This window comes from Rhinolophus ferrumequinum, chromosome 7 (genome assembly GCF_004115265.2).
Source record: "Rhinolophus ferrumequinum isolate MPI-CBG mRhiFer1 chromosome 7, mRhiFer1_v1.p, whole genome shotgun sequence".
Classification (NCBI taxonomy): Eukaryota; Metazoa; Chordata; class Mammalia; order Chiroptera; family Rhinolophidae; genus Rhinolophus; species Rhinolophus ferrumequinum.
In genome coordinates this window covers 48,509,325-48,523,202 of record NC_046290.1, presented here as the reverse complement: position 1 = coordinate 48,523,202, position 13,878 = coordinate 48,509,325, and the positions used below count along the sequence as shown (strand labels likewise).

The following is a 13,878-nucleotide window of genomic DNA, read 5'->3' as shown; positions in this document are numbered from 1 at the left end:
TAAAGAACGTAAGCAGTTAATATGGTGAAGGTAGGTTGGGGCAGTTGATACGGTTGCCACAGCAGGAAGAGGCTGATGTGTGAAGGTTGCTAAGATGGGAAAGGTTTGGGGGTTATGCAAAACGAGGTCATGGAAGTGATAAGGACCCAGGCTATCCACAGCCTTGCAGGCCTTGAAGGTTAAGGTTTGCAGTCTTTATTTCACTAGACTGACCAGTCATATGCTATGTTCCTTCCGCCTATACCCTCCCTTCTTTGATACCATCTACATAACTGTCTCCATAGAATACTTCTCGGCCACCTTATTGAATCCACCTCTGACTCTCACCAAAGAAGTTAGTCGTCTTCAACTCTGTCTCGCCAGCTAGAATGTGATTTCTCTGAGGGCTTCAAGTAGATATTCAATATTAAAGAGAACAACATAGCTTATAAAGTCCATGCATTCTGGGTCTCTGCCACACTGCCTAGTTCAAGGACTCCTGCAAGTGTGGTCACCAGCCCACTTCGTGGAGCTTGATAAACAGCATATTCTGGGCCCACCCATAAAACCACTCACTTAGAATATCTAGGATGGGGTTCAGAAATACCCATTTGAAGAAACGCCCCAGGAAAGTACGATATACACAACTGTTTGAGAAGCACTGGTCTATTTGGCTATTCTAGGATTCTAGTTCATAGGATTTTCTAATAGTGGCTGATGACAAAAGAAAGCATTTGCTCTAATTTGTCATAAGTCTCACTGTGTTCTCAAATTATAAAAGGTCCCAAGTGCTTTGAGAAAACTAAAGCCCATCAATATAGTTCTTAGTGTCTTTTCTTAATCATTTATATTACATACTGTCCATGGGAAAAGATATAGCATTATTAGGTGGTCCACAGAAAACAATTCAAATGTTGTCACGTTAAATCGATTTGAATATCTGCTATACATTAAGCTGAGATTATTATTTTTGAAATTTGGTCTTTTTAAAAAATGTTTTTCAATTAACACCCCCAATGGTGAAATACAAAATATAATAGACCATTTACAAAAACACAGACCCATAGCTCCATGTAAAATGTCAATATGAGTTAAAAACACTTCTTATATTACACGTATAAGCAAAATTCAAATATAAAATATAATTCATCATATATTTCTGCATTTCAAGGAAGGAAAGAATATTAGGAACAGAAAGGACCAAACCACCAAATGTACCCCTCTCCATTTATTTTATTTTATTCAATTCTTACCAACAAGGAAGCCATCATAATATGCAACTACTACCAATCGTCCCGAATTAAGAGGGGCATCCATGATAAAGCTAAATTATGTCTCTATATCCCATTCATACATATTTCCAGAAATAAATAAAATAGTAACTTCTTCCCCCACTGGTACTCTCAGCTGTCTCACATAAAGAAAGAAGCTCCAAATTCTATCCACTGCAACATTTTGCACTGGTTGCTCAGTAGGGTTGGAATTGAAAAAGCAAAGCAAAACCAAAAACAATTTATCAATGTTGCACCCAAACTGCACAGAGCTGGGGGCCATCTCTCCTAGGTTTACAAGCAGACGTTATCAAAATGATGAGAGTGTGTGAAATTGGCAATGCTATCCATGGTCTAATCCATGGGTCAGATAGAAATTTCAGCAACATGCAACCAAGAAGCACACTGGTGATCCTAGGTTTTCCCTTGATGCAGTCTTACGGAATAAAAAGGGCATTTGAATTTCCACTATTCACAGAAATTGACCATTATGTATCAGTAACATGAGTAACAATATAGTGAGCTAGTTAGGAAGGTATTTTAACAAGTCAGATGTTTTTATTCATGAACTATGTCACAAGCTTACCTGAGAGTAAGAGCTAATATCCCTAATGGTAGGAAATGGGTTTTCTGGTACTTGCAGTCATATGATACCCTGCACATTATGATGTTCTCTGCAGTAATCTCCTTGAGGGTAGAAACTGCATCCTGTTCTCTGAGGCAACTTCCACACTTAAAGAATATTACAGGGTTAATAATGAGTAGGATTTTCCCCTAAAAGCTCTTAGGCTAGTCTACTGCTCAGACCAATGAAGCTACTTTTACTGTCATTAGGTCATAAAAAATAAATTTGATTTTTCTTCTACCTCACCAAAACAGTCAGATGTAATCCAGAGCTTTCCCCCCCGCCCCCCTTCTCCAGACAGCAGCTAATGGCATTTGATTTCATATTAGGCTGTTAGGAAAAGCCGATTGTCTGCATTTGCTGAGACTAAGGGCCAAATTTCATTAAAGGAACAGTGCCGGGGAAAGTCTCCAGAATTTTTTAAAAGATGAAATTGTTTTCTTCTCCCTTAAAGGGACTTTGTTTCATAATATTTTCCATTCATAGGGGATATGTTTGCCCAAAGCAATCTGAGACCATCTCTTTTGTCCCTGACACAGCTTTGTAATAAGAGCTAATCTGAGATATTTTTCACATTTCTCAAATGTTCAGGATGAACCAAGAGGTTAAGTCACTGGTCCAAGGAGATATAACATAATACTCGGAAAGTGGGGACTAGGATCTTTGTCTCTGGGCTCTGTGATAACTGCTTTTCTTCCTTCCTTTCTTCCCTCCCTCCCTTACTTCCCCCTCCTTTTCATTCCTTTCGCCTTAGCCATACATGCTGCAGATTTGGGCTCACTCAGTATAAAGCCAGTACAAAAACCTTCGCCATTAGGCTTCCAGAAAGTGGGGTCTTTAAATAAATAAATAAATAAATAAATAAATAAATAAATAAATACAACGAAACGACGTGGATTGGGCTCTTTTTTTCCTACCAGGGAATGCATTCGTGGTACTGTTTATAACACACATTTTTACGTTACAAAGGAAGAATGCGGCAGTGTTTTGTAAGCCATTCTCAAGTCCCCCTTAGAGACCAGGCCTCCGGACAAAACTCCTGAAGAATGGTGAAGGAATGGGGTAGCTCTACAGAATTCCGTGAACCTCAGCATCGAAGCTTTCACATGAAAACTTGCTGCGAGCACGAGGCCTTTCGGAATATGTCACTGAAAACGAGAACGCCCAAGAGGTTACGGCAAATTCTCCTCCAGGATTAAGGATAAGAATTAAACTGAAACAACTTTCTCGCGCTGTCAGTCACCTAAGCAGGCGGAAAAGGGGGTCCAGCGAGTGAGGAGACCATCAGGGCATCCCTATCTTGGCGCCTTAAAAGACGCCCCATCCGTTTGGTCTCCCGGGCAGCGCCCGGTAGCTGGGGCGCCTTCCCGGCACTGCGGCGCACTGCGGAGCCACTAGCCCTCCCGCAGCCCGGTCCCTGCGGGGTTTTCCTCGCCGCCGGTGCCGCCGCCGCGGCAGTCCGTTGGCCCCCGCCACCCCGCGGGGTCGCCGCGGTACGCTGCGGGGCATCCATCACCTGAGAGCCTCTGACGCACACACGCGCTCTCCCAGACCGAGACTCCGCCGCCTGCCCTCCATCCCCAACCCCTCCCGCCCCTCGTGGGTCTGCATCACTCGCACACGTAGCAGTGACGCGAGCGCCCCCCACTCGGGCCATCCAGGCGGCACCCTCCAACCCCTGTGACTCAGCCCCTCCCCCTCCGCCCTCGCGCGCCGGGTGCCTGAGGTCCCCGTTCGCCCACACAAATGCTGCGGGTTGTGCATCTGCGGCCGGGTGCCCACCGCCCTATGCCAAGTTCATCACCATATACCGCAGTCTTCGTGTGCTCAGCCCTGGGTGCTCCCCGCGACACGTTGGAGAAAAGTCTTCCCAGTTCTAGAACCCAGGCGGAGGGGAAAGAGCCCGCCGAGAGAAAGGGTCAAATGGATTAGGTGATCGCCTCCACGGCTCTCACCACCACCTGAAATTATCTCAGTAGTTTGTTTACAGGTGACGGTCCTTCTCCACCAGAGCCTCTTGCCAATCGGTCTCTTTAGCCGCACCTGGCGCATAGTAGGCGCTCGGTAGGGTTTTGCCGAATGCAGGCTCAGTGTAGTGAAGTGCAGGGACTTACAGCCACAGCCTCAGGGGTTTCCCTCTCTCGGTCCCTCCCTTGTTCTCGCGTAGACATTAGACAGGGGCTTCGGGGACTTAGGTAGACTAGTTTTTAAATTCCCCGTGTTTCTTTTAAGCTACCGCGGCGCCCACTGCGGCTGCCTCTGCTCTCCCACAACCCGCACGTCTGCAGAGAGATCCCCGCCGAAAAGTTGAGCCCAACGCTGGGATGGAGGTACTGGCCAGACACCCGGCCAGAGTCTCAGAGCTGTTTGTAATCAATCAGCCTCCCACTGCCCCTCGAACCACTCAAGCAAAGGATCGTGGAGGTTCCTGCAGAAGGCGGGCGCGGCCCCCGCATCCCAGCGGCTGCCCACCAGCCTCCCCCGGGAGTCTCTGACAAAGTGAGCCAGGACCCCCTGACCTAGCCCTGTCCAGTTGCTATACCCCGGACTTCCCCGGTCCCGCCCCAGCAAAGGCGCCGGGACGAGCAGAACTTGGCACCGGCAACCGCTTCTCCGGGGGACAGGCAGGGCAAAGTTGAGCTTTACAGGGCTGCAAAAAGTTCCCCAGGTTGCACTGCCTGGCCTCCCGGTCCCGCAGGAAAATTAAGCAGCGGCAGGAAATCCCGCCACCGCTGCCGGGGTCCCTCACTCACCGCTCCAGCCGCCGGGGACCCGTGCCCTGGGTGCTGTCAGCGCTGCAGCCGCTGTCGCGCGGGCGTCGCTCCGGCTCGCTTCTCCCGGCCGCCTCCGTCTGCCACTCTCCTGCAGCGCGCGGAGTGGTGACTCCTCCGAGCGTGTCAGCGGCGAGAGGAGGGGCGGGAAAGTGGCTCCCGGCTTGCAAGCTGCGGTCCTCCTCCCCCTCCTCCGCCTGCGCCTCCTCCCGAGGTGCTGCAGTGTCGGGCGGCGGCGTGGCGAGAGTACGAGCGGTGAGCTGGGCGGGAGTCACCGCGCGCGGGGGAGGCGGGAGCCGCGCACCACTCGGTGCCGCGCTGGCTGACGCGCTCCGGGAAGTCGGGGTGCTGAGGCGCTGCTGCAACGCAGGATCACGGGGGTAGGGCCACCCCTAAGTGGCAGGCACTTTTGGAGGAGTCAGGGCTCCAAGATCCAAGTTTCTGGTAGAGTGAAGGAAAGGAACACCAGTCCTGAGTAATTAGTCACTTAATGTGACTAGCTTTGCGTACCTGGGGGCGGGGCCCCGAGCCTGGTCCGGCGAGACCAGGAATTCTGAGTGCTGCGGCCGGCTGGTGCCGGGGGAAAGATGATTTACCTCCTATGTGGGGTCCTGAAACTGACTTGATAACTTCCACTTGGCTTCCAGGTAGCCACCAAGCAGGGCTAGATTGACCACTCCTCCCACATCCTACACCCACGCTGGCATACAAGTAGAGGGGAAGCTTTGGGTGCAGTAGGAGCAAACAGGAGGAAACTTTGCCGGGGATCTGGGGTCTCCTCAATGCCAGGTAGGGCCAGACAGCCGAATTCACAGGCAGACATTGGAAGCAGCCCATTTGGGGGAAACTACCAAATATTTAAATTAAAAAAACAAAACACGGGAATTTTCCTTGTAGTCTCAGAAACACTTCGCCCCCAGGCGTGCTGGAGACCCCAACTCGAGCTTCCTCATTCCAAAGCGGCGCGGCCTGGCTTCCCTGGAGAACCTTGCTCCCCACCACCCGCCGGTCCCCGACTGGCCACACCCAAGGCTGGCGCTGCCACCCAGCAGCCGCAGGGGAGGGCGTGGCCGTCTGCGGGCCTCGGGCCGCCGCCCCTACCTCCCCTTTACACCTCCACCCCACGTCCCGTGCTGCCACCTAGACGCTTCGAGAAGCTGGGCTTTCCCAAGACCCTGACCCTGCCAGCTCCACGCTCACACGGAACTCACGAGGGGGTGGGGGTGCGGGGGTTTGGGAAGGGGCCTCACAGGCAGGTGCCTTCCCGGTGGTCACTGCTGGAGTGATGGGTGACGAAGAGAGACAAAGAGCAGCGCTCTTGAGGGCAGCTGTGGGACACACACACACACACACACACACACACACACACACACACAAAGCCTGTACTCCAATGGGTTCTATTCGTGTAAATATGACTGGATGATTGGATGGATGGATGTGTGGATATAAATATAAATATTACAGGCCGGAAAGGGGAGGAATCAGGCACCTTGAGTAACCTTCTGCCCAGAGAAGTTGGTGGGGGTGAATCAATTCAGTTCACCCTGAGCTTTCCCGCTTGGTTTATGTCACTATGCATGATACATCCCGGCGGATAGAAGAAAATAGAGAAAATCCTTGGCCTATAACTTTCCCTTCTCTGCTGTTCAGGCACTCCAAAACAGTAAGTTATGACTGTCATGTCCCATTGAGCTACACTTGCTACATTGGTCTTTGAAAGGCTTTCTAGATCCTATTTTGGTTAAAGGCTTTGCAGGTTGCAACCATACATGGTGCTGTAAGGTGGTCAGGGAACAGGCTCATTTGCATTTCAGGAATCCTTCTGCATAAGTGAATTATTTAAATTAAATAATTATTTAGGCTATATCTGTTCAGAAAAAGGAATATGTACATGCATACAGAGAACAGAAAAACCAGACATTCACTAAATAGTAACCAAAGAGATGTTTCTTATTTAGTAATAAACAAGTATGATTATTTGTATAGTCTCACTTAATCCTTTCAACAACTCCATGTGGTAGCACAAGTGAGGGGCTGAGATTGGTGAAGTTTAAGTGATGGACCAAGAGAACACAGGTACTTGCAGTTTTGTTGGAATTTGCCAGCTCTCTTAGTTAAGCTTGGGTGCACTGGGAAAGATCTAAAATTTCAAAGTGGACCAAAGAGTTTTTCTAGGTTACAAGGTAATATTTGTATCTAGTGCTGTCATTATACCTGTGAAACAAAAACTAGTGGAATTGTCTACTTGTTTTTGTTAAGCACGATGAAGACATTTTTTCAACTTTAATAAAAATGTTTTTAAAATCTGGCAAAAAAAATTATTTAGGCTAAATTTATTGCATTGTTATTATGAGAAGGACAATTTACTCCCATGGGAGTGCTTATAAATCCAGCATTGGAAATAAAATTGTGAAATTAAAAAAATAAATTTTATCCAGATTGCCTATATATTATATACAAATTTTGAGCTCTCAACTACAAAATGTGCTGGTAGTTCATTGTGTTTTCAAATGGATACCCTCTTGAGAACCTCCCCCCGAATGTCACAGAATAATGGATTGTTCCTCCAAGTGACAGTTCAGAAAACCATGAAGCAAACCTTAAAAAATATCAATGTACTCTGTGCTATGCCATCTCTTCCTTAACTCATTCCCCTGTGTTGTCCATGGAAGATATTTAAAGAAGTGTATACATATTTTTAGCTGCCGATTTTTTATGTTTTGATGCATTTGCAGATAACAGCTCCTTCAGGAAAATTTCTGATTGTGTGTTTGCAGGAAATGTCTGATTTAAGACCAGGTTGTGCCAGAGGAGGGTATTTTCATGTTGTATCTTTGGAGCACAACAAAACATTTTCTCATGATGATGGTAGGTTTCTTAGCTTGCCCTCCAGAGCTGCTCTCATTCTAGGGTCCCTCATGGGGCACCCCTTGAACCCAGGCCTGTTGGATCCAGCACTAAGAATGGTCTTCTTCACACCTTCATTATAAGGACATGTTTTCTCTCCTAAAAACACTTGTCTTGCCGGGTAAAGAGCAACCCCGCCCTGTTCCCACAAAATTTCAGTGGTCTAAAGTTACTACCCTCCTACAAAATCAGGACTTTTATTCCTCAGTGCTATGTCTGCTTGTGATGCTAGAAAGCAAGCCAATAAACACACCTAAGGAGCATGAAAGAGCTGTAGTTTCAATAAAAATAATTCACCCTAAGTACAGATGCTGTGGGGATGAAATTTGATAACACACGCAAGAAGCACAGGGCCTAGCATGTAGTGGGCATAGAACACATGTTAGTGTCCTTTCCCGTTCTGTAGTCAGAGTGAGTGTTTCCAAAGGCTGTGTCATGGAGAGCTAGTCCTATATGATGCTCCTGCAAACTCAGAGTAACACCTGGCTTCCAGAATGGGTCCCGAGAGAGCCTCATACACTTGGACCAAGGCCACACCGATCCAGTCGTCCTCACCTCCATCATCAGTGGTCAATAGTGAAGCACAGACACCTACGCTTCTCACCCCCAATACTCACAGCTTCCCCCAACACTCTTTGGTTTTGAGTCTATCAATGTTAATCTCATTAAGCCCTTAATGCCTGTTTATATCAGTTACCACAAGCAGCCACAGAATCTCAAGTGCATTTCTCACCTCCTATATTCTAATGCTCATAAGGTTCAGCACATCCTGCCACCCAGCAGCCGCAGAGGAGGGCGTGGCCGTCTGCGGGCCTCGGCCTCCGCCCCTTCCTCCCCTTTACACCTCCACCCCACGTCCCGTGCTGCCACCTAGACGCTTCGAGAAGCTGGGCTTTCCCAAGTCCCTGACCCCGCCACCTCCACACTCACACGGAACTGTGAGTCTGTCCATTTCTTCCTATCCAACTCCTATAACCCTTGGACCAGGTCTTCTGGAATTCACAGTCCACCATTAGCAAAATGCACTATATCCTCAGCCTCTTCTCTGAGTGTTTCCCTTCCCGCTCTATGGAAGCCTCCCTCACCCAAAGAGGCTGCTCCCCTCATAATCCTCTCAAGTGATGGCTGTTATTTCTTCTCCAGCTCTTGCATCACTGTGTCCGGATGTAGGAAGGTGATGTCCTTTTTGTTCCTCATTCCTGCTTCCAAAACATTTTTTGTCCCTTCTCCATGACACGTACAGCTCTGATTCTCACCTCACTGGGTTATTTCACCCACTACTTTTAAATATTGCCGTCATGCTCAGGCCTCTAAGTCACTCCTGATTCAGGGTCACTCCCTAAACACGAATCCTGCCTTAATCCTTGCAAATTTAATATAAACCGAGATGTTCATGCCAGCTAGTACTACTCTTGTCCAAAGCAAGCAAGGACCCTGCGCCTCATTCCCCTTATCTTATACCTGAGTGGGCTTGTGCTTGAGAATGCTTTACTTAAAAAATTTTAAGTCCCCCCCTCTGGTGGCTTGGTTTGCAGCCCCAGATTTTCATTAAACGATGAATTCAATTTAATGTTGGTCTGGTAATTTCCCAGAGCCCTGGCAGAGAAAATGCAAATCTTTTTTGGAGGAGCTCTCTTTCATCCTAGACTTCAAAAAAGTTCTCTCAAATAAGTTTTTAACCAAAGAAAATAACAAAGCACACAAAACAACTGAACACACAAGGAGGGATGGCACCACAAAGGAGAGCCAGCAGATAAACAGAAGAAATGCCAATCCTTCCTTAAGGAAAAACTTCAGCCGTTGGAATTATTGGTCACAATTCTTACTATACTTGAAGAAAAATAAAAGACTACCTTAAAAAAATCAGTCAATAAGAAACTAAATGACCAATCGTATTTGAAAAAGCACTAAATCAACCTTCTACCCAACTCTGCTGGTTGCCTTACCAACACCCAACCCAACTTCCACACATACGAGTATATTCACACCTTACTCCCTCCTTAAAGAACCCTGATTTTATTTAGGGATTCACTATTTTTTAATTGCACACATATATTTAACAATACACTTTTACATCGAATACTAAGAGCACTTTTCTTCATATTTTACAGAATGGCTTGAAACAATATGAACCTTCTATTAATATTCATACCATAGCACAGCCAAATCTACCTCCTAAATAGATGGATTACAATTTGTTTAGAGTTGAAAGCCTTAAAGGCAATAATCAGGGGAGGGAAAAGAGTATGCAAGTTTATTTTACATAACTGACAAACGAAAATAGAAGAAATGGTAAATAAAATCTAGTACGGTCTCATGCACCCTGGAGGAAATGCTGCCTGACTTGGAGGAATTGTTGCTATGTCCAAATACCCGCTTATTTGGAAATTCTGTCACGAATCATCAGTAATCTTTTTGCCAGACATTATGCTGCCAACCTCCTTTACTTGATGGCCAGGTCTTTTAAGATCTGTAAAAAACAATTACAAAATCAAAGTGTATGCTCTTCTTTATAGATTGTGGGTAAACGTCTTTTACTAAACCAGTAACTTCTTTCAAGGTTGCACTCATTTGAGTGCAGATCTGCAGCTTTGGGGGACAGTAAGAGAACTCATCTTGTCCAGTTGGTGGCGGTGGCCATTACGGGTGGTGAAGACTTGCAGCAGCAGCAGCGGCTGGCATGTCTTCTCCTGGGCAACTCCACTGCCACCTTCCTCCTATTGCCTGTGAGATACTTGCTCTGACTTCCAAACCTGCGGCAAGCGGAATCCACCATTTTTCACGTGGCCACATGCTTTCGGGACTGGCTTCATTGCATCTTTATTGGTCCAAAGCAGTCCTGTAATCCCGTTATCCTTTCCAGGGATTGGTTTGGGCATGGGCATGTTACATAATTCTGGCCAATGACATGTGAAAGAAACAATTCTAGAGAGCTTTTGGGAAAGGTTTCCTCACTTCTAAAAATATGAATGGAGAAGATAAGTCCAGTTTCTGTTTTTAGACGTCATCATGACTACGTGTGACACATAGAACTTCTGCAAATGTCCTGTAATCATGCTCAGTAGGTAGTCTAATGACAAAATACATAAAGGGTGTTAAGAGCCAATTGTATTTCAGAGAAGTGGAGCCACAGCCTTGAACCACACCTGGAACAGCCCTACCTCTGTTGTGTAGTTATGAATTTTCTTATTTTTAAAAAGCCACTTTAAGTTAGCCTTTTACTCACAACTGAAAGCATCCTTACACCCATACTACCCCCAACTCTTAAAGAGTATCTGGCACATAGTAGATTCTCTGCACATGTCTACTGATTTAAACTGAGCTCTGTGTCAAGTTCATTTCTGTTGAGAAAACAAGAAGAATGTCTCCATCTGTTGGTCCCCATATCATAGAAGGTGTTTGGCAAATATTTGCTTAAAGCCAGAATGGTTTCACGATCTTAGCAAGCCAAAGGGAAACTTTAAGAGCCCAGATGGAAGGCTGAAAATGAGAAAAATTAGCTCAGTGGAAACTCAGATTCTGGAAGAATATTTCTGCTCAAATTGCTGGGGAAGAAGCTGCCCCAGACAGGGTCAAGGAAGGAGAACCTGAAGAGGCCTCTAGCCTCCTCTAGTGGCTCAGAGGGGAAGGCAGCAGGTCACTCAGGAATCTTGCTAGGGTGGAGGTGGGGAAGGGAAATGGAGAAATAGCCACAAGAGACATTCCTTGGTAAAAAGAGGCAGTATTTGCTGTCTGTAAAACTTTCTGTTAAGAAGGAGAGAGATGAATGAAAGGAAACTCTAAGCTGTTCAAGGATGCTCCCTGGGTATATTCCATGGGCTCATAATTGTCCCCTTCTAGTATGTACTTTGTTCCCATATGCATCTGCCCATCTAGAATAAAGTAGGCTTGTCACTCAGAAAATGTCTAGCCTCAGTGCATGGGGCTACTGATAAGACACAAGAGGGGAGGCTGTGTTCCTGAGGTCTCAGTCCCAGGAAAAGGAGCTCCTGATAACTGACTGGTGGCAGAGAAGACTGGAGCCACCTCACACAACATTGTGGGATCCCAGCCATGGGTTTGGAGACGTCAGGAGAAGTGGGGCTATGTGTGGGCAACTTGCCTGCTCCAAATCTCTCAGGGGCTGCACAGTACCTCCGAATAAAGTGTAAACTCCTAAGCCTGGCAGTATCTCATATCAGTTCCCACCAGAGAGCTTCTGGCACAGAGGAAGCTCAGAGGATGACGTGGCCAGTCTCTGACCTCAGCCACCCCTGTGCTTGCACAATGGGCTGTGAACCCTCAACTAGAGAGGGATGAGAGTTGATGGGTACGTATTTCAGAGTTCTTACCCCATGGAGGCACAATTCTGAGGAATGTTCTAAGCAGCCTCTCAAAGGGTTTCTGGTAGGACAGCACCCAGTTGCCCATAGTGGTAACCAGCTCATGAATCAACAATTTACCTCCTTATCTCATGTCCCCACCTGCTCAATGGACTTTATAGGATCACTTCTCCAGTTAACTACATGTACTCAAACCCTAAACCCAAACTGAGAACCTGCTGTGCAGAACCCTCTGTAATCTGGCACCAGTCTTCCTTTCCAACTCTTTCCTCCAGTATTACCAATGTGAATCTTATGCTTTAGATAGTTTGGACTAATTGCTATCCCCTCAAAAGTCACCAAGTTTTTCTACGTCTGTGTAAAGCTGCCATACCCACTCACTGCCTGGAATACCCAATGCCACCTTCTCTACTATACCTTTGCCAACTAGGCAAGAGTGTCCTTCCCAGTCAACAGTCTATAGCTCTTAGGTTCAACTGCATCTATAGCCCTCGTCACTTACCAGCTTGGGTGTAAGAAATTCTGTCTCATTTCCCTTGTGCAATAGCCTTTCGAGGATCTCCCCAACATAGTGCCTTCCCTATGAGCTGTGCTATACACAGTTTGAATAATTGCTCACTTAATTAATCTTCTACATTCCTTCTTGAACTTCTCTTTCCAAAATGAGACTTATCAAAGGTCTTTCTATATGAGGGACTTAGAGCTTCAAATTTTGCAATGCCTTCTTTGGAGGGGTAACAGCACAACAGTACCCTGAGCAACCTCCAACGTTCCTAGAATTTTAATTTGATTTAGATTTAAAAAAACCCAGAGATGTCCACTTTGTCAAAAGAGTCATCTCTCTGAATTTTTTCCATCTCTTTTTCTTTCAGTGACTTCTGCTGCTGCTCTAAGCTCTCTAACAAGTATTATGGATCCTCTATGTCTAAATGATTTGTAGCTCAAGTCTGAATATTCCCATTGGGTCTTCTACACTATTACTGGCTAGATCTTTCTTTTTAACATTCTAACACAGGTTTGCTAATACAGTGAATTCTATTAAGTTATTTTCCTGCTCAGGGGAGAATTATCATTTTCATGTTCAGAATTTTGTCTTGCATAATCTTTCTGCTCCACATTAGTGTTCTAACACTCAGCTTTTCTATTTTAATAATAGACATGCTGGTTTCCCCCATTTGATCTAGCTATTAAAAATGCATGGTATAAACTCTCAGGAAGTTAGGTTTGCTTCTGTTTTTAGCATGATCCATAGATATTGGTGCTGACCAACTTTTGGGTCGCGAGTGGCTTTTTATTTCAAGAGAGAGCAGCACCATGAATGCTAATGATGGAAACATTTGGTATTAATAGTTTGTCAATTTCATGTTTTGCTCTTTCACTACACTTAGACTAAAGCCATTTCCTGCTGATAAAAATATTTTTAAAAAACTACCCACTCCTTGGCTCCACTCCCAGTCTCAATAAGAGATCTCTGGGTGCCATGTTAACCATTTCCTGCATGAGGATGCTTCTTATATAAACATTAGATCTCCCATAATGCAACTTGAGCTCATTTCTATATTCATTAGCATCCCAGAACTAGAGGTTCCTTAAGAATGAGGTCTAAGGGAGTAGGTGAAACTTCGTGTCTCTTCCTCATACACTTGCCAAGGGTTCTCTCCACATCCCAAGATGGTAGCTTCTCACTTTTGTGACTGATGTAAAGTCAAATCAAGCTCATTCTAGGTTATTGTCAATGCTAAGGGAAGGAGTAGAAAGTCTCATTTTGTCATTAACTCTAAGCTATAGTTTACCCAAAATTCTGTGTTTGGTGTTATGGGGAACTTGCCTGCTCTCTGAAGTGCTGGGGGAAAAACTTATTCCCTTCTTTCCACCCCGTTTTCATTCATCCCATAAGAGATGGAGTCAGGTTACTGGCAGGTGCCTGGAAAGTATGGTGGGCTCCACCTTGTCTCTCTGACTCAATACCTCAAATGTCACCTTAATGTTGTGTAATTACTGTT

At 45.9% G+C, this 13,878-nt stretch overlaps 1 protein-coding gene across 1 annotated transcript in view; it reads right to left on the bottom strand.

Annotated features, from left to right (window-relative positions):
- SV2C (synaptic vesicle glycoprotein 2C) overlaps nucleotides 1-5,152 on the bottom strand; it is a 186,955-nt gene extending 181,803 nt beyond the window's left edge. The window contains exon 1 of the mRNA XM_033110343.1: nucleotides 4,629-5,152. The gene's annotated coding sequence lies outside the window, so the exon portion shown is untranslated. The remainder of the gene's footprint in view (nucleotides 1-4,628) is intronic.
- Nucleotides 5,153-13,878: the final 8,726 nt, after the last annotated feature.